Genomic DNA, 24469 nt, shown 5'->3' on the forward strand with positions numbered 1-24469 from the left:
CCAAAAAGACTAAGAAAACTGCTTTAAGTAAAGAACTCACAGAATTTTACACTCAGATAAAGAACTCACAGAGTTTTACAATCAGAAATTCTGGGCACCAGCCTGGTGGCACAGCAGTTAAGTTCGCACATTCTGCTTTGGTGGCCTGGGGTTCGCTGTTTCAGATCCCGGGTGCGGACATGGCACCGCTTGGCAAGCCATGCTGTGGCAGGCGTCCCACATATGAAGTGGAGGAAGATGGGCCTGGATGTTAGCTCAGGGCCAATCTTCCTCAAAAAAATAAATAAATAAAAATTCTGGAAGGAAGTTATTTTAGTTTCGGCATATATGCAGGGTTTGTGTATAATAGTTTAGTCATTTGAATTATGTTGGGGAGAGGTTGTGCTGGATATCTTCCATTTCCCTTTCAAAACTACTCTGCATCCAGTCCTGCACCCCAGGAGGTGTTGACCCACATGGACTGCATTAACAGGCTCCTTTGCCCTCTGACTTCAGGTTGTGTTGATCCAATTAGTGACACCCTCAGATCAAAAGGCCTGAGGAAAGGATTCTCTGAGCAGAGTGTTTATTCCCCCAGCTTCCTCATTGCCAGGTCACGTGGGTTATGTGTCCCTCTACCAAAGCCCACAACTCCTGTTAAGCAGCCCTCTCTAGCGTCTAGCCCCTTCTCCTTGCCCCTTCAAATCTAGGGACAGAAAGGACTGCTCCTTTACTAGCTCTGGATTACTCCATTATTTGTTGTTGCTTTCCCTGAACTCTGCCCATATCTTTGTAAACAGTCCCTTTATTAAACTTTCTTCAAGTTACCCAGTTTGAGCGTGTTCTCTGTTTTCTGCTAAAATCTTGACTAATTTAGGCACCATAGTCTGATGCTTTGGGTCTGTAAAGATGTTAATCCAACCTTTTCTGTATCAGATGTTTTAATTTATTGTTTGTCTTCCAAGTAGCTATCTAATAGTTAATATACTCATTTTACAGATGAGAAAGCAGGCTCAGAAAAATTAACTAAATTAGTTATACAGCAAATAACTCTCAGAACCAGTGGTCAATCCAAGCTTGCCAGTCTCCAAAACCTGTGTTATTCCCATTAATTGTCATGTCTCAGTGAGAAGATCATACAGTCAGACTGGACCCAGGCAACAGCTTTAAAGATATTTAGTAATTTTCCTTTTTCCAAATACTTCTTGGTTAAAAATTTTGGTGGAAATCAGAAGGTTGGAAAGAAAGATGAATGTGTTGATACTTCCTATAGATAATTTTATATTATTTTTTATTAGTGGGAAGCTGTAAAGTCTTTTACAACAGTGGATGGTGGTGGGTGAATTTTTAACTTGCAGTTTCTAAGGATGGATTTCAGGGCACAAGGAACTCCTTGAAATTACTTGTAAAGAATATATCTCGGGGCAGCCCCATGGCCGAGTGATTGAGTTCTCACGCTCCGCTTCGGCGGCCCAGGGTTTCATGGGTTCGGATCCTGGGCATGGACATGGCACCGCTCATCAAGCCACGCTGGGGCTGCGTCCCACATGCCACAACTAGAAGGACCCACAACTAAAATATGCAACTATGTACGGGGGATCTTTGGGGAGAAAAAGGAAAAATAAAATCTTTTTAAAAATAATAAATAAAATAGGGGCCAGCCCGGTGGCGCAGCGGTTAAGTGAGCACGTTCCCACTTCTTGGTGGCCCAGGGTTTGCCAGTTCGGATCCCCAGTGTGGACCTGGCACCACTTGGCACGCCATGCTGTGGTAGGCATCCCACATATAAAGTAGGGGAAAATGGGCACGGATGTTAGCTCAGGGCCAGGCTTCCTCAGCAAAAAAAGAGGAGGACTGGCAGTAGTTAGCTCAGGGCTAATCTTCCTCAAAAAAATAAATAAATAAATAAATAAAATTACCTGATGAAAATTGAATCTCTTCTTACTAGATACTAGTTTTAGGATCTCAGAGTTGGGTTTTTTTTTTTTTTCCAAATAAGACATGATCTTATCTTTTGCGATAATGAAAAAATACTCACCCAAGATGGACCATACATTCTTGTAGCAACCCTGATGCATGCAAAGTGGTCAAGGTGTTTGGTTTCAAATGCAAGAGTATGAGAGAAGAGATCCTGGTGTTAGTAAAACATTGGGCCAAACAACTACTTTCCCGGGAAACCAAATGACAGGATTGGTCGTTGTACTAGGACGTTTGATGGCAAACATCGTGATAGATGGCAGTTTCAGAGAAAGGGAAGTCGATTGGGTTGTTACTGCCATTTGTAAAGAACTCTGATCGCTCCTCTGATTCCATCCTGGTGTCTGGCAGCTGTAGCTTTCACTGCTGAGCTTTGGTTCCAACATTGGGGTGGAATTTGCAACAGAGAAGGAACATAGCTTACTATCATAGCCTGTGCTTTCTCAGGGAGGTTGCCAGCAACTGACAGCAGACATGCGATCCACCAATTAAGATGACAACCCAGAAGAAAAAAAAATTACGTCTTGCCATGGTTTGGCTGACCATACCAGTGTGGTCCTCTGAGACATCCACCTCCCTCCCACCTCAACCAACCGTAACCTTTATCATCAATTTGACAAATTGTGCAGGTTTATTACACTGCAATTTCAATCATTGGGGTTGAAATACTAATCTTATGGATACTCTCTTCTTGGTGCTTATTAGACTTCTGAAGAAGTTGAGACGAAGAAAACAGTATACTAAATGATGGTTTAATGGGAGAAGTCTCAAGACAAGAACATAGAATACAAGATGATGGAGAGAAACAGTTTATAAGAAAAAGTACAAAACATTTAACATGTTTGAGATGAATGAGGATGGATGAGATGACTGTTGCTTTCCTCACGGGTCAGTTCCGTCTTCCATCAGTGGAGCTCTTGAAAGTCGGAAGAATGTGAAGCGGTGTGGTAGGATGAAGCTAATGCTGTGGCCTTTACGAGTGGAAAGAAGTGCGGGCTCATCCTTCATTCTTACAGTGATCATAGAGTGCACAGACTCTACTGGAGAGAGCAAAACAGTACGTGGCTTACATAAGGTCTCTTGGCTACCAAATCTGGTCTTCTCTTCCTACCCCTGCTGACACTGTTATTTCTTATTTTCAGCAAATGGAAGGTTTTACCTGTGTGTCCAAATACAGTAGCCACAAGCTGCTTAAGTTTAAATTAAATAAGTGTAGGTATTTAAGTTGAAATTAAATAAAAAATTAAGTTCCTCAGTTGCACTAGTCACATGTCAAGTGCTCAGTAGCCACATATGGCTGGTGGCTACTGTGTTGGACAGCACAGAGATCATATCCATCACTGAGGAAAGTTCTATTGGTCCACCCTGTTCTCACTCTTTTTTTTTTTTTTTTTTTTTGGTGAGGAAGATTGCCCCTGAGCTAACATCTTTTGCTAATCTTCCTCTTTCTGCTTGAGGAAGATTGTCACTGAGCTAACATCTGTGCCAATCTTCCTCTTTTTTGTATGTGGGATACCACGACAGCATGGCTTGGTGAGCAGTGTGTAGGTCTGTGTCCTGGATGTGAACCTGCCAACCCCGCGCTGCCGAAGTGGAAAGCACAAACGTAACCACTAAGCCACTGGGCCGGCCCCAGTCCACCCTGTAGTACATCCAGCATATGCAAGTGTATTTTTTGTGTGTGGTAGAAAATAGTTACATAATATTTGTTTTTCTTTACCAACCTCATAGTAACAAGTTTCTATTCATCTAAGAAATTGTGTCACTAACCCCCATCCACTTTAAATTCAATTTCTGTTCGCAAATGTAATATATATTCATTTTGAAGGGAAAAAAAAAAAAAACCTAGTGACTATCCCTTCCTATAAACCCACCTCCCAAAGACAATCCTGACTACTGGATAAGTCTAGGGAACATTCTGCCTACATATTCTTCCAGCTGCTTTTATAATCTAGTTTATGCATTCAATTATTTCTGGTAATAAAGATACACTGTGCCCTCTTTGCTTGTTCCCCCTTGTAACAGCGCCACACATTTTTATTCTTCTCACACAGCTGTGTGTGCCAGGCTCAGACCTGCGACCCTCCTGTCACGCTCTAAGTCATGAAGCATCGTCACCAAAGATGGCTTGAGAGCAAAGTAACAGTTGGCAAATGCACACCTTGAGAAGCGTTTCTTCCTCGTTTAGATTCATTGGTTCCTGAACGTTTTCCAGCCTGACTGCCTGATGTGAAATGCCAGTTCTGTGGAGTGCACACATTTGAGGAATGTGGCTTTAAGCTCCTGGCTCAATTAGTTTAAGTGGCTCGTGTAATGAATTCACTCCATGTTCTTTCCTCACTGGAGATGTGAACTGCACTATATTTGGAACTAACATTTGCAACCCTATACGCTGCTGCCTGGGTGTTTAGCTACACATTTTGGTTGTTGTCACCATCAACTGGATTTAGGGAGTTATATGGTGATGAATTTCACAAAGACTGGTGAGGAGAGATGCAGGTGGCTTTAAAAAAAGTGGGGGGAAAGTGCCCTTCTCGTAGATTGTGATCTGCAGGGAATTCAACTTGCCGTGGTTGTTGAACTGAGGCCATGAGTTCCGCCCACGGGGCCTGCTTACCTGCTGAATGCCTGCTGCGCGACCTGAGCAACTGTGTCCCTTCCACTCCTGCGTCTGCACCATTAATCTGGTGACTTACCTCACCGCTTCCAACAAATAAAATAAACGTGCCATCTACCTATCAATGACCCGAGTGTGCACCAGACCAAGAAACGACCTCAGGTAAGAAGAGTCTGGGCAGCTTTAAATGTCCCTGTCATCTGTGACCCACCCTTGACCACCTCATATAGGATGCTGGGCAAAGGTTCTCACTGGGATGTGAGCATCACAGAAACAACATAAGAGGCGGGACCAGCACCTGCCTGTTCTAGTCGTTATTGCATGTGATGCAGTGGTGCTGTGCTCTAGCCTCACAACCTGCTACTTCTGATGCGGGAGGTGTGCATTTTGGTCACAAATCAAAGGAGTGGTTGTTGAAGTGTCAGAAGCTTGTCAGAAATGCTCCACAGCACTGGACTTGAGGGCAAGGTTCTGGTGCCTCAGTTCTACTGTAGGATCCAGACAGCAGACAGTGGCTACAAAAGCTTTCAGGGCAAAAGGATATTGCACTAGGCACTGAGGCTGCAGAACCAGATTTGGTCTCTGCCTCATGGAGCTTACAATCTAGCAGGAACAAGAGATATTGAATGAGCACAGAGTAGTATAAGAGGAGCCCACTGTAGCCTGGATGTTAAGGAATTGCTTCCATGAAGAAATGTTAAACTGAGACCTGCAAGATGAGTAGCTGCTAGCCAGGCAGAGAGGAGAGAGAACGTGTTCTAGGAAGAAGACATAGCATGTGCAATGGGGCTGTGGCTGAAAAGAACCTGACCTATTTAAGGAACAAAAAGAAATCCAAAATAGCTGGACAAAGGAGAGCTCTTGGGAAAGTGGTGAAAGAAGGATGGAGAGGTAGGCAAGGGCCAGAGGAGGGAGGGACTTAGGCCACATTAAAGACACTAAGCGTTAGCTAAAGGATGTGGGAAACCATCAGTTTCCTCATCTGTAGAATGAGAATAATAATGGCTATCTGATAGAGTTTCCAAGGGACAAAATGAGAAGAATACATGAAAGGTGGTTGTAAGTTATAAAGCATTACAGGAATACTACTAATGTTATAATATTATTAGTAGTCACAGTAAGCTGCGCTACCTTCTTAAGTAATACAAGTCAGTCTCAATACAATACAAGTCTCCTTCTAAGTGGAAATATGAAATAGTTTATAAAACCCCAACTTACTCAAGGGAACTGATGGAAAGGTCATAAGTTTACTTCAGTCGAAACCTCCCGTGTGAGGTTCATGAAGCCCAAGGGTGAGCCCAGCTGTTTGGAGCAGGATCACACCATTTCTGGCCGTGTGTATTTCTCAAGGCCACACCGACTCTCCAACGCCGCCTTCAGAAAAGGTCAGTCTTCCGCCTCTTTCTCAAACCCACCGGGGCAGAACTGCTAAGACATTCTCTCCCCGTGATTTCTTCCAGCCAGACTTGGGCCCAGCATCTCCTAGGTCAGCCCTGGTAGAAGCTGCCACCATTCCAAAAAACATGACACTCCTCTGAGCTGCTTATGGCTGAAGAATTATCCCGATTAGCACCTGTATTACATTTTAGGAAAAATTCAGCACCTTTCCAGACCCGTGATGTTTTATTTTTACAATGGTTCTGTGAAGTAGGCACAGTCAAATCTCACAGAATGGATGTAAAACCTGGGGTTTAGCTCTCCAATCTGACCAGGAGGGATATACTATCGTGGAGAACTTAATGGTTCATTTTGGGCCATTTCCTATCAGCCTGCAGCACACAAAACATCACCCAAGTGCAGAAGGGCAGAGCTTTCGCATGTGTGGGCATTTGATTTAAGCCACCTTACCACAACCCTCTTCCCAGCTCTGCTGGAACAAACCAGACACACTTCTTCCCCAGACGTCACTGACTACCACAAATGCCCCACAGAACTACACACCAAAGGTTGAAAATTTGCATTTTCTCTTTGACCTCCACGATGCTTTTAAAATCTTTTTGAAATTTAAATACCAGCTTCTAAAAATCATGATATTCCGCATAAAAATCCAGATTTCCAGCTTTTCATGAAGAGTCAGATCTAGCATAAATGTCTGGAGCTGAGTACTGACATGATCAGCATATTCTACCAGCCCCCATCTGCCTAGATCCTTTCCGGAGGTCGTGAGACAGGCCCAGAATATCTGAGTTTGCGCACCTGGCCAAGTATTATGAATCCCGTATCCCTCCTCTGTGACCTTTTCGTATGGATAAGGTTTACTCTGTTTGAACATAACTTTGGGAAGGTTTTGGAGACCTTAGTGTAGGTGAGAAAACAAGGGTTGGCCACTCCATTCCGTCTCTGACGGATCTGAAGTTAATTATTTGCAGCTACTTCCCAAGGGTAAAGGTGAAAAGCTTTCTTCTGTCAAAGGCTTCTTTTAGGCCACTCCTTTCTATTGTCTCCTCTGTTCCATTCTGGCCCCTTCATTCATTCATTCAAGATTCAGAACATGTAAAAAAAATATTTATGAAGGTGCGAGGACATTGGCCTCCAATCATTTTTGGAATGAGATGGAGAATTAAAAAAATCATTACTGAGGGGCTGGCCCTGTGGCCGAGTGGTTAAGTTCGAGCGCTCCGCTGCAGGCGGCCCAGTGTTTCATTGGTTCGAATCCTGGGCACGGACATGGCACTGCTCATCAGACCACGCTGAGGCAGCGTCCCATATGCCACAACTAGAAGGACCCACAACGAAGAATACACAACTATGTACTGGGGGACTTTGGGGAGAAAAAGGAAAAAAAAAAATTTTTTAAATCAAAGAAAAAAATCATTACTGAAATCCCACTTCTGGGTATAAATCCAGAAGAACTGAAAGCAGGATCTCGAAGAAATATGTATGCACCCATGTTCATAGCGGCATTATTCACAATAGCCAGAAGGTGGAAGCAACCCAAGTGTCCATTGATGGATGAATGGATAAACAAAATGTGGTACATTCATACAATGGAATATTATTCAGCCTTAAAGAGGAAGGAAATTCTGACACATGCTACAAGATGGATGAATCTTGAGGACGTTACGCAAAGTGAAATAAGCCAGTCACATAAGGGGTCCAGAGAAGTCAAATTCGTAGAGAAGGAAGCAGAGCAGTGGTTGCCAGGGCCGGGGTGAGGGAACATGGGGAGTTGTTGTTAATGGATACAGAGTTTCAGTTTTGCAAGATGAAAAAATTCTGGAGATCTGATGCACCACAGTGTGAATACACTTAGCACTACGGAACTATACACTTAAAAATGGTTAAGATGGTAATTTTTTCTTAACCACAATTCAAGTTTTTTTTAAAAAAGCATCACTGGGAGACTGGAGACCCGGGTTCTGCCAGAGGCTCCAACGCTGCCTTGTGTGACCTTGGGCAAGGCCCTCTCTGAAACCAGGTCCTTTTCTGCACAATGAAACGGTGGAGGAGATGACAGTAAAAACACCAACCTCGGTGGGGGGCAGAGGGACGTGACCGTGCTGTGTGAGCGACTGGACACTCTGCAAATATTGGATGCGCTCGTCATCTTAAACTGGTTTCTGTGGAGACTCAATAAATCTTAGACTAAAAAAAAAAAAAAAAGCCAAGGTCTGTGTTAGGTGCCAGAACCTTACAGAGGAAAGAACAAGAGCCTGTCCTCGAATTGCTCACAGTCTCGTGGAAAAATAAAAAGAGAATTAGGAAAAAATTTACCATATAATGTGTTAAGGGTCAGTCTAACATATGCTGGGTTCAAATATACACAACTTAACTTCCCCATAACGGGATGAAGGTTGGGTATAAACTATGCTACGTTGTCTGGGTAAATCAAAAGTTTTCAGATCAGCAGAACACAAGTTGAAAGCTTCAGACCATCTTTTCCAGGTGTTTAGTCTATAAAAAGAAAAAAATACGCACGTGCGTGTGTGTATACTTTCATCCACCGCCTTTTGCTTAGACCCATTTTTCTTATTGATATTTTAATTCAACAATTTAGTTTATGAATATATTAATTAGCTAATTGAATTTAATTAAATCAATTCCTGTTTAACCAAAAGGGCCCCAGGATAACTGGAACAAAGAGCTCCTGCTGGCTGGAATGTAGTCTGCAAGCAGGAAAGCCCGTGCCTGCTGGGGTTGGTGGAGTTCCATATACTCTGTTTACACAATTACACCTCTGTAAATATTATTCGCAGCCAAGCTATTTAGTCTACTACGATGAAGCTTTGTTTCTTTTTCAGTTTTTTAAAAAACTTTTCCTGGAGTTAATTATTAATGAGGACAAATCAGTTTTTATTTGCTTAGTTTTCCACGTCCCCATGATGAATTTATTCTCCACCATCACCGAAGGTATCAATTTTTCCTCTGTTCCTCTCATCTTATTTCTTGGAGACATCCCTTCTGGAGCCTGCTGTCCTCCTGGTGCAATCTTGACCCATGACTCTCCAGGCCTTCTGCCAGGCCATCTGTCACCCTGGGATTTCCCTTCATCATCATCTTGGGGCTTCTCTTCATTTCTCACCTATGTTGAATATCCTGTTTCCAGAATCACATGTCTTCCTGTTTCTTGGTTTATTCTGTCATTTTGGTGTACCACATCCTCCAATAGTTTCCTGAGAAAGGGTACATTGGTAGGAAGTAAAATTTTTAAGACTTCACGTGTCTGAAAATGTGCTTACTTTATTGAATTCACAATTTGGCTATTTCGTAAAATTATAGGTCATAAATAATCTGAAAGCGTTCCTTCACTGTCTTCCAGCCTGGCTGATGGGAAGCATGGTGCCATTCTGATGGCTGTCCCTTCGAATGTGACCTGCTCTTTCTCTCTGGAAGGTTTTAGTAACCTTCCTCTCTACTCAACGATCTGAAACATAGTGATTTCTTTTACATCCATTATGTTGGGCACTCGGTGGGCCTCTCATTCTGGAGATCTAAGCCATTCAGTTCTGAGATGATTTCTTGAATTATTCCTTTGATGATCACTTTCCCTCTATTTTTATCTGTTCTATTTCTCGTAACTCTTCCTAGTTGAATGTTAGTCCTTTTGGGCTACCTCTAGCTTTTAAAATCTTTTCATGCCTATTTTCCAGCCATTTTTTTTTTAAAGATTTTATTTTTCCTTTTTCTCCCCAAAGCCCCCTGGTACATAGTTGTATATTCTTCGTTGTGGGTCCTTCCAGTTGTGGCACGTGGGACACCGCCCCAGCATGGCTCGATGAGCTGCGCCATGTCCGCGCCCAGGACTCGAACCAACGAAACTCTGTGTCACCTGCAGTGGAGCGCGCGAACTCAACCACTCGGCCATGGGGCCAGCCCCTCCAGCCATGTTTTTTTTTTTTTTTTTAATTTTTAATTTTATTATTATTATTTTTAAAGATTTTATTTTTTCCTTTTTCTCCCCAAAGCCCCCCAGTACATAGTTGTGTATTCTTCGTTGTGGGTTCTTCTAGTTGTGGCATGTGGGACGCTGCCTCAGCGTGGTCTGATGAGCAGTGCCATGTCCGCGCCCAGGATTCGAACTAACGAAACACTGGGCCGCCTGCAGCGGAGCACTCGAACTTAACCACTCGGCCACGGGGCCAGCCCCCCTCCAGCCATTTTTTTAAGGATAGTTCTTCAATTTTATCTTCTAACCCTTTGATTGAAGTTATTGGTTATCATATTTTTAAGACATGTTTTATTCCCAATGTTCTTTTTTTATAACCTCCTGTTCTTGTTTCATAGACGCAACATCTTCATATCTCTCTGAGAATATTTATCATCTTTTTTTTTTTAAGTTTAGATTTTGTTTTGTTCTGTTCTCTGTGTTGTTTCTCTATTCTCCAATTTCCCTTTTTCTTGTTTATTTGTTTGGTCTTTGTCTTTCACTTTGGAAACTTTCTTAAACTTCCTGTTGATCTTTGACAGTCCATTCATGGTTAAGACTGAGGCACTAAAATTGTCTGAAAGCTCTGCGTTCATGAAACAGTGGTGGCATCACTACAGGGAGCTTTCACTGGGGACTCTCAGGCCTTGGTACCTGCAGTGGGTTGAATGCTGGCCCTCAAAAAGATATATCCACATCCTAATCCCCATAACCTATGAATGTGACCTTATTTGGAAAAAGGGTCTTTGCAAATGTAATTAAGGGTCTTGAGAGGAGACCATCCTGGATTATCTGGATGGGCCTTAAATCCGATAACAGGTGTCTATAAGAGACACAGAGAGGAGAGACCCAGAGAGAGGAGGTGAAAGCACGTGAAGATGGAGGCAGATTGGCGACACAGCCACAAACCGAGGAGCAGCTGGCGCAACCAGGAGCTGGAAGAGCCCAGGAAAGGAAGCTCCCTAGAGCCCCGGAGGGAACCCCACCCTGCTGACACCTTGATTTCCGACTTCCGACATCCAGAACTGGGAGAGAATAAATTTCTTTTGTTTTAAGCCACCAAGTTTTTGGTAATTTGTGACAACAACCCTAAGAAATTAATACAGTATCCACAGGTATTTCCTCTTGGGCTGGTCAAGTTTTCCCAGCGAGAGGTCCTCTAACCTAGTGATTGAGGGCATTAGCCTGGCTGGGAGAATCTTAGGGCCACATGTGACAAGGGGGCCAGAAGGTCTCACCATTTGGTATGCAGTCTTTACTTAATTCCCTGCTTTTCAATACCGTGCAGTATCTTGTCTCTGCTAGGCTTAGCATCCCTGAGTTCAGAGTTTTTCTAGATTGACCTTTTAAGAAGGTGTATTACTCATAGTTTTTTTTTTTATTTTCTATATTTCCTGATGCATTGACATCTTGGGGCCTTGCTGACCCTGGAGAGACTGCCTCTCCCAGGACTAGCCAATTCTTAGATAAACTACCCACCTGCCAGTGCACCTTTTCTATGCAAACCAACCAATGAAAGCCCTTTCCCCAACCACCTGCTTTATCAGGCTCTCACCAGCTCTCACTCTCAGGTCACTTCTTCTGCCCTAGGGCCAAAGGACCAGATAATTAGGGACAGTCCCTATGCCGCAGAGTCCATGAAATTAAACTAGTCAATCTTAAGCCTGCTGACACTGCCTCACACGTTCCTTCCTGTGAAACCACAATAAAGGCTCTGGCCACGTTGTATATCCATACAATGGAATACAACGAAAAGGAATGAACTATTGACATGTGTGGCATCGTCGATGGATCTCCAAAGTATGCTGAGCAAAAGAAGCTAGGCGCAAAAGACTATATACTACATGATTTTAATTATCTAAAATTCTAAAAAACGCAAAATAAAATGTCAGAAAGCAGACTGTGGTTGCAGGATGGAGGGTTGACTGCAAAGGGGCATAAGTTGTGGTGCTGGTAACTAGTTCTCAAAAAAAAAAAAGCCCAATTTCTGGCACTTTCCTTATTTCCGTGGTGTAGACACTCCCACCACGGCCACTTGTGAGCTACTAATGTGACGTGACTAAACACAGATTTCAGAAGAGACGTATGTAATTGGCTCTCCTGAGCTGGCGCCAGGATGCTGACCAGCTTCAGCACATCACTGCGGAAAGGAACGAAGGGGAGGAAGATATTCTCTGTCTTGATTGTGTTGGTGGCAGCACAGATTTATTCTTTTGTCAGAGCTTATCAAACTCTACCCTTAAAATGGGTGCACTTTATTGCACGTAAATTCTCCTTCAAAAAAATATTAGCAACAACCAAAATGCCCAATAAAAACGAACTGGTTCTGTTAGCTTACTGTCTGTCCTCTTGATGGAATACGATTTAGCCATTCGAAGAATTTAGAAGATTTTAGCAACATGGCAAAGTAATTTGCTCTATCACATTTTGTGAAAAAGGCAGAATAGGAAATTTTATTTTTACCATGTGGTTCGCCTATGCAAATTCTGTAGGCAGATGGACAATGTCTGGCTTTTTTTTCATGAGTTGATGTTTTTCTTTGTATTTAAAAGCAATGGCAGGGCTGGCCCTGTGGCGTAGTGGTTAAGTTTGCATGATCTGCTTCGCCGGCTCAGGTTTTGTGGGTTCGGATCCCGGGTGCGGACATACACGCTGCTTATCAAGCCAACCTGTGGCAGCATCCTGCATATAACATAGAGGAAGAATGGCATGGATGTTAGCTCAGGGACAATCTTCCTCAGCAAAATAAAGAAGTAAATAAAAGCAGTAGAGAGCCAGCCCTGCTGGCCTAGCAGTTAAAGTTCAGCGCGCTCTGCTTTGGTGGCCCAGGTTTGGTTCCTGGGCAAGGAACCACATCACTCATCTGTTGGTAGCCATGCTGTGGTGGCAGCTCACATAGAAGAACCAGAAGGACTTACAACTAAAATATACAACTGTGTACTGGGGCTTTGGGGAGGGAAAAAAATAGAGAGAGAAGAGTGGCCACAGATGATAGCTTAGGACAAATCTTTCCCAGGAAGTTAAAAAAAAAAAGTGGTAGGTAGGAAAATGGTTGAGAGCCCAGAACCTGCAGCTGGACTGCCTGGGTTAGGGTTCAAATCCCAGGTGTCACTTCCCAGGTGAGTGGTCTTGAGCAACTAATCTAACCTTTTTGAGTCTTTAATTTCTCAGCTGTAGCAAGGGCATAACACCAGCACCCATCTCACAGGGATGCTGTGAGGATTGAATGAGCTAATACGCGTAAAGAGCTTAGAACAGTACAAAGAGTAAGGGCTTTATTTTCATGAGGCAATGACACTGTTTGGATGATAAAAATGCTTACTATGTGCGATGCATTTTAGGGGATACAGGAATTTACAAGACGTGGCCTCCGACCTCGAGGAGCCTAGCGGTGCTTCTCAACTGCAGGGGGTGAGGGAGTGATTTTTTCCGCCAGGGGACGTTTAGCAAAGTCTGGAGATATCTTTGATTGTCACGACTTGAGAGGGGTGTGCTGCTGGCGTCTGGTGGGTAGAGGGCAAGGATTCTCCTAAAAAATCCTGCAAAGCACAGAACGGCCTCCCCTCCCCCCACAACAAAGAAGTATTTGGTCCAAAATACGAAGAGTGCTGAGGCTGAGAAGCACTGAGTTATAGTCTAACAGGCGAAAAAGATATGTGTGTGCACACCAAGTGCGCAAATGTGAGATAACAGAGAATATATATATTGGTCTCTGCCCCTGGTTCCTGGCACAGAGCTCCTAAGACCCCTGTAAATTCCTAAGTGATAAGAGTACTGGGAGCATCTTTTGTCCAATGAGGTGACTCTGGTGGGCTCCTGGATGGAGGGTGGTCACCAGAAAGACCAAGCCATAATTAGAAGCTTGGAATTTTCAGCACTGCTCCACTCTCCCCTTCTCATGGAGAGGGGATAGGGGCTGGAAATGGAGCCAATAACTGATCATGGCTACATGAGGAAGCCTCTGTTAAAAGCCCAAGAGTAGGGGGTTGGGGAAGCTTCCAGGTGAGTGAGCACATCCATGAACGGGGGGGGGGGGGGGGTGCTACACCCCAGCTCTACGGGGACAGAAGCTCCTGCACTCAGGACCCTCCCGGACTTCGCCTTCTGTGTTTCTTCATCTGGCTGGTCACCTGCATCCTTTATCATGTCCTTCAATAAACTGGTAAATTCTAAGGAAGTGCTTCCCTGAGTTCTGTGGGCCACTCTAGCAAATTAATGGATCCCATGGACGGGGTCACGGGAACCTCCAATGTGTAGCCATGTAGGATGGAAGATAGGGGTAGCCTGGTGGCCTACTACTCGGTATTGGCATCTGAAGTGGGGGGCAGTCTAGGGGGACTACGCCCTTAACCTGTGGGAACTGACGCTCCCTCCAAGGAGTACGTCAGAATTGAGTTAAATCGCAGAACATTCGGCGGGTGTCAGAGAATTGTTGGTGGGGGAAAACCCCACACGTCTGGGGTCAGAAGTGTTGTGAGTGTGGTGGTAGTGTGAGGATAAAGGAGACACACAGGAGGGAAAGAGCTTTGCTTTCCCCAAAACAACAAAGCAGACCACTGAGAGTGAGTGCGTACTCAATGAAAGAAAGGGAGAAAGAACAGGAAGATTAGGAGAGCAGTAGCTCCGAGGACAGGATTCCGTCACCGCTGGCCAGGAAGACGGGCCTCAGGGAGCTTCCGGCTTTGCTACCTAGTGGGCACACTTCAGTGATTTTCAATCTGTAGCTGATTCTATTGGTACTTTTTTAAAAACTTAAGTCAAAGTGAAAAGGCTTCACTTCCTTCCGCTTTGCACTCCCAGCGTGAAAACCCATTCAGAGCCGGTTTAAATATGTTTAGCTCATGCTGTTTTTTAACGCAAACTGATAAAGAGCTGAACCAATTTAAAACTCTTAAAAGTACATTTTTGGGGGAGGGTGACCAAAAGTGTTACACACTAATACTCCGCTTTTCATTTAAAATTGAACTATGTTGGGAAAAATATGCCAGTATTTTAAATGGTGGGTATAATTTGGGAACCGGTGATTTCTGCTTTTTAACTCTTGATGCCTTTCAAAATTTCTCCGTTGAGGAGTATATGTGACTTTGATAATTAGAAAAAGAACGAAGAAAAGGAATAAAGGAGGACTGAAAGAATGACAGGAGCAAACGGCCGAGGGCGTGTGCTGTGTGTGCAGGTTCTCTGGCAAGCGCGGGAGGTGGCGGGGTTCGAGGAATTCAATAATTTGCTCCACTTCCATGACGTCTCTGAGGCCCTCCTAACTCAGGGTGCAGCAAGCTTTGCTCTACATTCTTGCTTTTCCTCTTCTTCTTCTTCCTTCTATGTCCCCAGTACTGAGTCCCTTTTCTGCTTTTAGGGGGTGAAGGGGATACAAGAAAAAATCATCACCTATTTTCAGAAAAGTATCCATAGAGGCTTGGTGGTGCCAGGTGCTGTAGGCTCCTTGCCCTTGAACTAACAAATCCTTCTTCAAACTTTCTCCCTATCGCTTTCCCTTGACTTTAAAAAATTAATTTTTAAAATATTTTTTCTGATCAGAAAAGTAATACCAGGGCTGGCCCGGTGGCGCAGCAGTTAAGTGCGCATGTTCTGCTTTGGCAGCCCGGGGGTCACCGGTTTGGATCCCGGGGTTGCTTGGCAAGCCATGCTGTGGCAGGCATCCCACATATAAAGTAAAGGAAGATGGGCACGGATGTTAGCTCAGGGCCAGTCTTCCTCAGCAAAAAGAGGATTGGCAGCAGATGTTAGCTCAGGGCTAATCGTCCTCAAGAAAAAAAAAAATTAATACCTGTTCATTGAAAAAAAACTGGGATACACAGAGAAGAACCAAAAAATAACATAAAATCATCTGTAATCCCGCCATCCGGAGACAGTTATTATTAACATTTGGTTTCCACACTCCCAGTCTTTTTCCTATTCCTGGATACACAGATATAACAGATGCTCCTCTTCTTTGAACAAAACAGGACATCTACATGCAATCTGCAAAACTTTTTTATTGAGGTATATCATACCTATAGTCGAGTGCACAAAATGCATGAATCTTAAGGGTGCAGCTTGATGAATTTTTAACATAAGCACCTACAATTATTATAACTTGCTTTCTGTCCTTGGCAATCTATTATGAGAATTTTCTACATGATTAGGTGATCTACAGCATAATTTTTTTTCCAGTCTTTTCTTTTTTCTTCTTCTTCTTCACCCAAAGCCCCCCGGTACATAGTTGTATATTTTTAGTTGTGGGTCCTTCTGGTTGTGGCACGTGAGACGCCACCTCAGCGTGGCTTGATGAGCAGTGCCATGTCCATACCTAGGATTCGAACTGGCAAAACCCTGGGCCGCCGAAGCAGAGCACAGGAACTTAACCACTCGGCCACAGGGCTGGCCCCTACAGCATGATTTTTAATGGCTAACTACAATTATAACAGTTCATCAGACCAATGTATTATAACTTAACCTACCATTGTTAGATATTTAGGTTGAGTCTAGCTGTTAACTATTGCGTTAGTTTCTTAATGCTGCGGTAACAAATTACTATGACCTTAGTGGCTTAAAGCAACATGAATTTACTCCCTCATAGCTCTGGAAGTTAGGAGTCTAAAATGGGTGGGCAGTGGGGCCGGCTCAGTAGCGCAGAGGTTAAGTGTGCACATTCTGCTTCAGCAGCCCAGGGTTCACCAGTTCAGATCCCGGGTGCGGACATAGCACCGCTTGGCAAGCCATGCTGTGGTAGGCATCCCACATGTAAAGTAGAGGAAGATGGGCATGGATATTAGCTCAGGGCCAGTCTTCCTCAGCAAAAAGAGGATTGGCAGCAGTTAGCTCAGGGCTAATCTTCCTCAAAACAACAAACCAAATAAATTTTTAAAAAACCAAAAAAATAAAATGGGTTGGCAGAGCTGTGTTCCTTCTGGAGGTTTTCTGAGAGAATCTGTTCCTTGCCTTTTTGTTTCCAGAGGTTGCTGACATTCCCTGGCTCCATCTCTCTCTGGCCTCATCACGTTGCCTTCTCTCTCATTCTCCCCCCTCCCTCTTATAAGGACCTTTGTGATTATGGGGCCCATCCAGATAATCCAAGCAAATCTCCCCATCTCAAAATTCTCAGTTCAGCCACATCTGCAAAGTCCCTTTGGCCCCGTAAAGTAACACATTCTCAGGTCTAGGGACTAGCACATGGGCATCTTTGGGGGAACATTATTCCGACTCTGTTGTTAGCGCCCTGGAGCCCATTCTGACTCCTGGTGACCCTGTGGGCAGCAGAGCAGAACCCTGCCTGGGCTTTTTGCGTCACCCTCTCCCCTTCTGGCGCTCTATCAGACAATGCTCCGCCGCCATTCATGGGGCTTTCGTGGCCACTTTTTCCGGAAGTGGGTATCCAGGCCCTTCTTCCTAGTCAGTCTGGTCTGGAAGCTGCGCTGAAAACTGTCCACCACGAGTGACCCCCTGCTGGTATTTGAAACACCGGTGGCAGAGCTTTCAGCATCACAGCAACACGCAGCCACCTCAGTACGACAGCCGGCAGGCAAGCGATGTGGTTCCTTGAGCGGGAAACGAACGCGGGCCGGAGCAGTGAGAGCGCTGAACCTTCTACGAGACCCCCGGGGCTGGCTTCCGCCTGCCACAGCTACGCCGACTACCACTCTGAGCAGTCCACGCTCCCATCTCTTTTCCTGCCTCTGCTCTTCCTCCTCTTCTCCCTCTCACCCTTATTGCCGACTGGTTTAGAACCCCATCTCCATTCCTGACTGGCAATGGATTTAGCTCAGGGCCAATCTTCCTCACCAAACAAAAGAAAAGAGGCTGTTAGCTCAGGACTGGTTTTCCTCAAGCAAGCTAAAAACAAAGGGCCAGCCTGGTGGCATAGTGTTAACTTTGTGTGCTCCACTTAAGCAGTCCAGGGTTAGTGGGTCCAGATCCCAGGTGCAGACCTACACACTGCTCATCAAGCCATGCTGTGGAGGCATCCCACATACAAAATAGAGAAAGATTGGTACAGATATTAGCTCAGTGACAATCTTCCACATCAAAAAAAAAAAAAAAAAAGAAAAAGAGGAGGATTGGCAACGGATGTTAGCTCAGGGCAAATCTTCCTCAGCAAAAAAAAAAAAAAGAGTCAAAAACAAACACAAAAAACCAAATGTTTCTAAAACTAGATTCACAACCTCTCCCCTAACCTCTATCCCACCTTCCTGCAACTTTTCTTATTTATTTTTATTTTGACATTTTTAAAAAATTTTATTGAGGTTGTATTGGTTTATAACTTTGTGTAATTTCAGGTGTACATTATTATATACCAGTTTCTGTATAGACTGCATCGTGCTCACCACCAATACTCTAGTTTTTGTCCATCACCATACATATGTGCCCCTTTACTGCTTTTGCCCAACCCCCCAGCCCCTCCCCTCTGGTAACCAGTAATCTGTTCTCCTTATCCATGAGTTTGTTTTCCACATATGAGTGAAATCATATGCAGCACCTTGTTTTCAAAATGGCCCACTCTCAAACACTTAAGATAGAGACCTAGGACTCACTTGTCATTCTTCCCTCTCCTCTGTACCTAATCAGCCACTAAATCCCATCAATTATTTTGGGACTTGGCATTCCTCCAATATTATCACCTAATATCTTGACTGTTGCTAAAGTGTATAATCAGAAGGCTTTCTCCCATTCAAATCATACTCTGTAGGAGTGGATTATCCTCTCCTCCAGGAAGCCCTCTGTGACTGCCCCTTCCTGGGATACCATCTCCCCCTCTAGAGGAAGTAACCCATAATTAAGTGTCCACTATGTGTTCAGCTTTTTCAAGTATTTTATTTTTTTGCTGAGGAAGATTGTCCCTGAGCTAACATCTGTGCCAATCTTCTTCTATTTTGTTTGTGGGAGGCCGCCACAGCTTGGCTGCTGACAAGTGGTGTAGGTCCGCACCCAGGAAACAAACCTGCACCACTGAAGTGGAGCATGCTGAACTAAACTGCTAGACCATGGGGCTGGCCCCTTTTTCAAGCATTTTAAAATCTGATCTTAGGGGCCGGCCTGGTGGCACAGCACTTAAGTGCACACATTCTGCTTTGACAGCCTGGGGTTTGCTGGTTCAGATCCCGGGTGTGGACATAGCACTGCTTGGCAAGCCATGCTGTTGCAGGCAACCCATGTATAAAGCAGAGGAAGATGGGCACGGATGATAGCTCAGGGCCAGTTTTCCTCAGCAAAAAGAGGAGGATTGGCAGCAGATGTTAGCTCAGGGCTAATCTTCCTCAAAAAAAAAAAAATTCCAAAAAAAAAAATCTTAAAAGTATGGTTTTAATGTTTACAGATGCGGAAACTGAGAGGCAAAGTAACTTATGCAAGGTAACAGAGTAACAGATGGCAGGACAGGAACCTTTCCTGGTCTGACTGACTCCAATGCCAAGCTTTTTGTCTCTATTCCACATGGTCTCCCTAGCGTTAATGCCAGTGGTCCCAAACCGTGGCTGTTCATTAAAACCACCCGGGGCACTGATTCTGAAGACCCACACCAGAGCTACTAGGAAGACTCTGAAGGTGGGGCCCAAAAATCTATTTTCCAAATTCCTATACTCTTCATTTGACATATATTCTTTGTTACTTATTACTAATTAGTATGTTCAAAACATCTGCTTTATTCACAACTTCGACTAGGACAGGAAATACTGTCCTGCCCACCCTTGTGACCCACCCGGGACCTTTACAGAGCAGGCACTTGCAAACATTTGTTGGCTGTTTAAATGCTGAGCTGTGAGGTACACTGGGAGCTACACTGTTACAAGAGTGCAGACAATAACAACAACAGTATAACAGCCAGCACTTCCTGAGCCTTCCTCAGATGCCAGGCCCCCGTGCTAACTTCTGAGGACTTCGCAATCACCCTACGAGGCAAGATCAGGACACGATTTGCAGAACCCCTTGTTAAAAAATCATCCAGCATTTCAACATGGCGACAGCAGAGCATTAAACCAAGCGAGAGGCCAGCCCCTCTAAGTGCCTGCATGACCCTGCAGGTCTCACACTTACGAAGCCAACCCCCGGTGGGATTACTACCCCTATTTTACAGAAGAGGAAATTGAGACACAGAGGCATGAAACAAGCATTCCCAAGGTCTCACTGTGCCACCCTGGTCAGAGAGGGCGTCGCTGCAAAGCCCTCCAGTCCCTCAAAGTCCGCCTCAAATCCGCCCTCGTCTACCCAATGTTCTCATAACTAAGGGAGGAAAAAAGAAACCTCTCTTTGTCCTCTCGAATTTTAGCTCCGTGACAGCATTTGACTTGTACCTTTCTTATGGCCTTTATCATATTCTCATGTTATACTCGAAATGCCCTAGTGGGGGGAGACATCCAATAAGTTAACATAGTTGAATGAACAAATGAACAAGAGTACAACCTTGAAGACAGAGAAGGACAAGGAGGGAATTCTAGGCAGGGGACAGGCCAGGACAGGGACGAGCACCGCTGCAGGACACAGAGAGACGGTTGGCTTGACTGCAGCAGAGGTACTTGTGGGGGCTGGTGTGGATAAGACTGGAAAAGAAGGTGAATTAAGCTATAAAGTGCCTTTAACAAAGCTAGACAGTCACTTCGTGCAGGCCATAAGGACATGTCACATGTGTAGTTATGTACGCTTCAACCATTTCACAAATATTTCACACCCACTATGCGTGAGGCACAATTTTAAGCAACAAACAAGACAGACAAGATCCTTGCTCTCATGGAACTTGCATTTTAGTGGGGGCAGGGACAGACAGCACAAAAAAGATAATTTCAGGTATTGAGAAGTGTTCTGAAGATAATAGGAAAAGGCCCTGTCATAAAGAGATTCTGTGGAGGGCCCGTCCCCGTGGCCTAGTGGCTAAGTTCAGCACGCTCTGTTTCAGCGGCCCGGGTTCAGTTCCTGGGTGCGGACCTGCACTGCTTTATTAGCGGCCATGCTGTGCTGGCAGCCCATATACTAAAAGATAGAGGAAGATTGGAATGGATGTTAGCTCAGGACAAATCTTCCTCAGCCAAGAAATAAAAAAAAGAGTATCTGTGGAAATGACCTTAGATAGGGTGGTGAGGGAAGGCCTCTCTGAAGAAGTGACATCTCAACCGAGGTAGGAATAATAGGAAGGAACAGCCAACGCCAAGGTCCCCAGACACACAGATCATGCTGTGTTCTAGGAACAGAAAGAAGGCAGGAGCCTAGTGTGAAGAGAAGGGCTGGGGAGATGAGAAAATTGTTTGATGATCACAGTCTTTCTGCTTCTGGGGGTTGAAGATCAAAGGGCCACGTCTCAGCCGCTTTTCTGCGAACATTCTCTGTCCTAAGCTATTTGGGAGAAGTGTGGAAGTTGGAAACAGCGACGAAGCTCGCCCCACTACCAAGCAGGGGCTCTCAGTCCTCCAGACGTCACATTCACCTCCATCCCTCCTCAGTGCTGGCGAGGCCGAGGCCGGCTCTGCTCGGGCGGAAGGGGCACAAGGCCACAGCCTCCCCTCGCAGCCAGTCTTCTCACACGTATGCGTTGTGGGGTGTTGGGGGTCTGGGTGGGGAATCGCCAACTGATCCGTCCATCACGAATTCACGTGCTTCACAGACTATGGTGAGCATCTTGGGGCACGAGACACCTGTACCGAGCACCTTGGAGGGGCTCCCGTTTATGCTCAGACCACCCAATGGTGCGGCACAGATGCTCCCCTTTCACATACGCAAAAGGTCAAGGAACTCGTTCAGGCTCCTACAGCAGGAAGCGGTGGAGTAAGAAGAGAACTCTGTGTTTCTTTTTAATTTCAGAATTTGTTCACTGGACGTGAACATTCCTGACATTCAAAAAGTCATAGAGAAAACATATTAAAACCTGCATCCTCCATACACAACTCAAGAAATACAGCTCAGAGGGGCTGGCCCCGTGGCCGAGTGGTTAAGTTTGCGCGCTCCGCTGCAGGCGGCCCAGTGTTTCGTTGGTTTGAATCCTGGGCGCAGACATGGCACTACTCATCAAACCACGCTGAGGCAGCGTCCCACATGCCACAACTAGAAGGACCCACAATGAAGAATATACAACTATGTACCGGGGGGCTTTGGGGAGAAAAAGGAAAAAATAAAATCTTTAAAAAAAAAAAAAAAAAGAAAAGAAATACAGCTCGTACCTCCCCCCGTTCCACTAAACCATGTGGCCTCCAATTCCTCCCACCTGGGAAACACTGCACATGGCATCACCATCCACTCCCCAGTGCAAGCCAGAAATCCAGCAGGCACCAGGGACCCCTCCCTCTTCTGCCAATCAATTACCAAGTTCAATTAATTTTGATACCTGTTTCTACTACCTTTACCCTTCTCCTTTCTACAATATCATCTCTTTTCAGGGTTACTGCAATGGCCTCCTAACTGGATTCCCTGCATCTACGCTTCCCTTTTTCCAGCCTAATCTCCACATTACAACCACCAACCTTCTCAAAACCTTTGAAGAGCTGCCCTTTGCTCTTAGGATACTGATAAAATCATTCGCATGGCACACAAGGTTTCATATGGTCTTTCTCCTACTCAACACTCTAGCTTTATCTCATTCCCTCATTCTCTGTGTTTTGGGGGTACTGACCCTCTTACAGTTCCTGACAATCCCCAAGCTCCCACCTACCACAGGGCTTTTGCACATGCTGCTCCTCCCTTCTCCACCTGAATAATTCTCTTCCCTTTCTCAGGTAAGCTTTCCAAGTCCCCTGAGTCATTCTCTGGCATCTGTCACTTTTACAATTCACATTTGTTTGTGAGATTAACTGATTAAAGGCTTTCTTCCCTAATATGCTAAGGACCAAGAACCACTCAGTGAGTACAAAATACACACTAAATAGATAATAGCCAATATATATATATAAGATGCCAAGCAGTGTTCCTAGTCCTTAACACGTAATTAACTCACTTAAGACCTTGCAGAAGCCCTATATGAAACAGGCACAATTATTAGCCTGATTTTACATACAAGCAAAGTCAGTCACACAAGCTAAGAGGCAGAGCTGGGAGACAAACTCAGGCGTGTTTCTGGAGTGTGTATGCTAAATACGTTATGACGCCTCACTACCACCTGAAGAGGACAGGCTAGTGTTGAGTGCTTTGGATAGGGACTAGACAGCACCAGTAGTAACCTAGTTCAACTAAAAAGTCACTTCACTCGGCTTTTGGTAAGGATCTTATGTTTGACTGGAACTTTGCTGCAAAACATTTATCTTCCCAGCATCTTATTCCAGCTACTTTAAACATCCATTTGCCCTCACTGGGATCATTGTGACTGATGCTGAGAGGAGCGGGAGGCTCAGCACACTGTTAGGGAGCAGGGGAAGCTGGCTTGGAGTGAGACAAAATTATGGATCATCTGTAGCATGGGTAATCCGTATAAGGACTATTCAAAGATTTTCAAGGATGTCATCTCACTTAACCCTCATTGATTCCCCATAAAGTCACACACACGGGGCAGTTCTTCCTCAGTTAATAGACGAAGCAAAAGACTGCGGTTAGGAGGACTGCTAAGCCGTAGGAAATCAACCAGTCACGGGATAAGGGGAGGAATGGTGTCCCCACACTTCCAGCTTCAGAACTGCAAAGGGATCTCGAGCAGAGAAAGACCCCTTCTGTCTCTTTTAAGGACTGAAGGTAGCTGGCCCAGCTTTCCTAATTCTCGGGGGGAACCTCTGCGAGAGGACAGGCTTCCTCCTAGTATGACTAGAATAGGGCAATTATTCCACAATCTCAAGCTACATGGTAAAGAGCTCTATACGCTAGCTACATCCAATTAACCCTAGATCAACAGGATGAAAACGTAATAATTCAGGAAATTCTTCACGGGGAGCCCATGTACCAACGTCAGGGGAAGTCAAACCGTATGCACATTTTCTTTCTGTGCATTTTGCTCAGGAAAAGCCTTCAATAGCTTCCTCCAGGGCTCAGAACTAAATAAGGCTAAGAACCGCGATCCTTTATGTCCGTACGCATTCTTTTTGGCTCACGGTTGTGCCTCTATAGGGGCACCTTCGCAGGATGAAACATTTCTATTCCTTCAATCACCTGGTAGCTACGGATGGGGGGTGGTCTAAGAGGAATCCAAATGCCCATCCCACGTGAGTTAGACCTTAAAACAGCACAGGCCTCAAACCCTATAAATAGATCTAAGAGAAGTGCATTAGCATTCACCTCCTTGGAGAGGCAGCTGCGTTTAAGGCCAAGGGCGGTCAGGAGCGCTTGAGTCCACTCCAGCCCAGGCCACTAACCGCCTGTGTAACCTTGCACAAGTTGCATACCCTCTCTGGGCTTCAGTTTCCACATCTGCAAATTGGAAGTTGAACCGCATGGTCTTCAAGGTCCTTCCCAGCCGAGAGCCTGGTACCGAGTAGGCCTAACCATTAAAGCAGCTTCCTGTGGGCGCGGTGCAGCGCTTTAACGGTCCCCCCCCTCCCCCGCTTGGGCCCGCGAAACCTTCTCCAACACGCCCCTCCGGGTGACGGCGCTTCCCCAACCGCAGCCCGCGCACGGCTCCGCCCCTTCCCGGA

At 45.1% G+C, this 24469-nt stretch overlaps 1 long non-coding RNA gene across 1 annotated transcript; it reads right to left on the reverse strand.

The window, feature by feature from the left end:
- Window positions 1–2694: 2694 nt before the first annotated feature.
- Window positions 2695–24456, reverse strand: LOC139073893 (uncharacterized). Its single transcript, XR_011523026.1, has 2 exons — window positions 24221–24456; window positions 2695–2996 (listed from the first exon to the last, which is right to left on the reverse strand). It is a non-coding gene; the product is annotated as an uncharacterized lncRNA (long non-coding RNA).
- Window positions 24457–24469: the final 13 nt, after the last annotated feature.

Source organism: Equus przewalskii, chromosome 10, assembly GCF_037783145.1.
Source record: "Equus przewalskii isolate Varuska chromosome 10, EquPr2, whole genome shotgun sequence".
Lineage (NCBI taxonomy): Eukaryota > Metazoa > Chordata > Mammalia > Perissodactyla > Equidae > Equus > Equus przewalskii.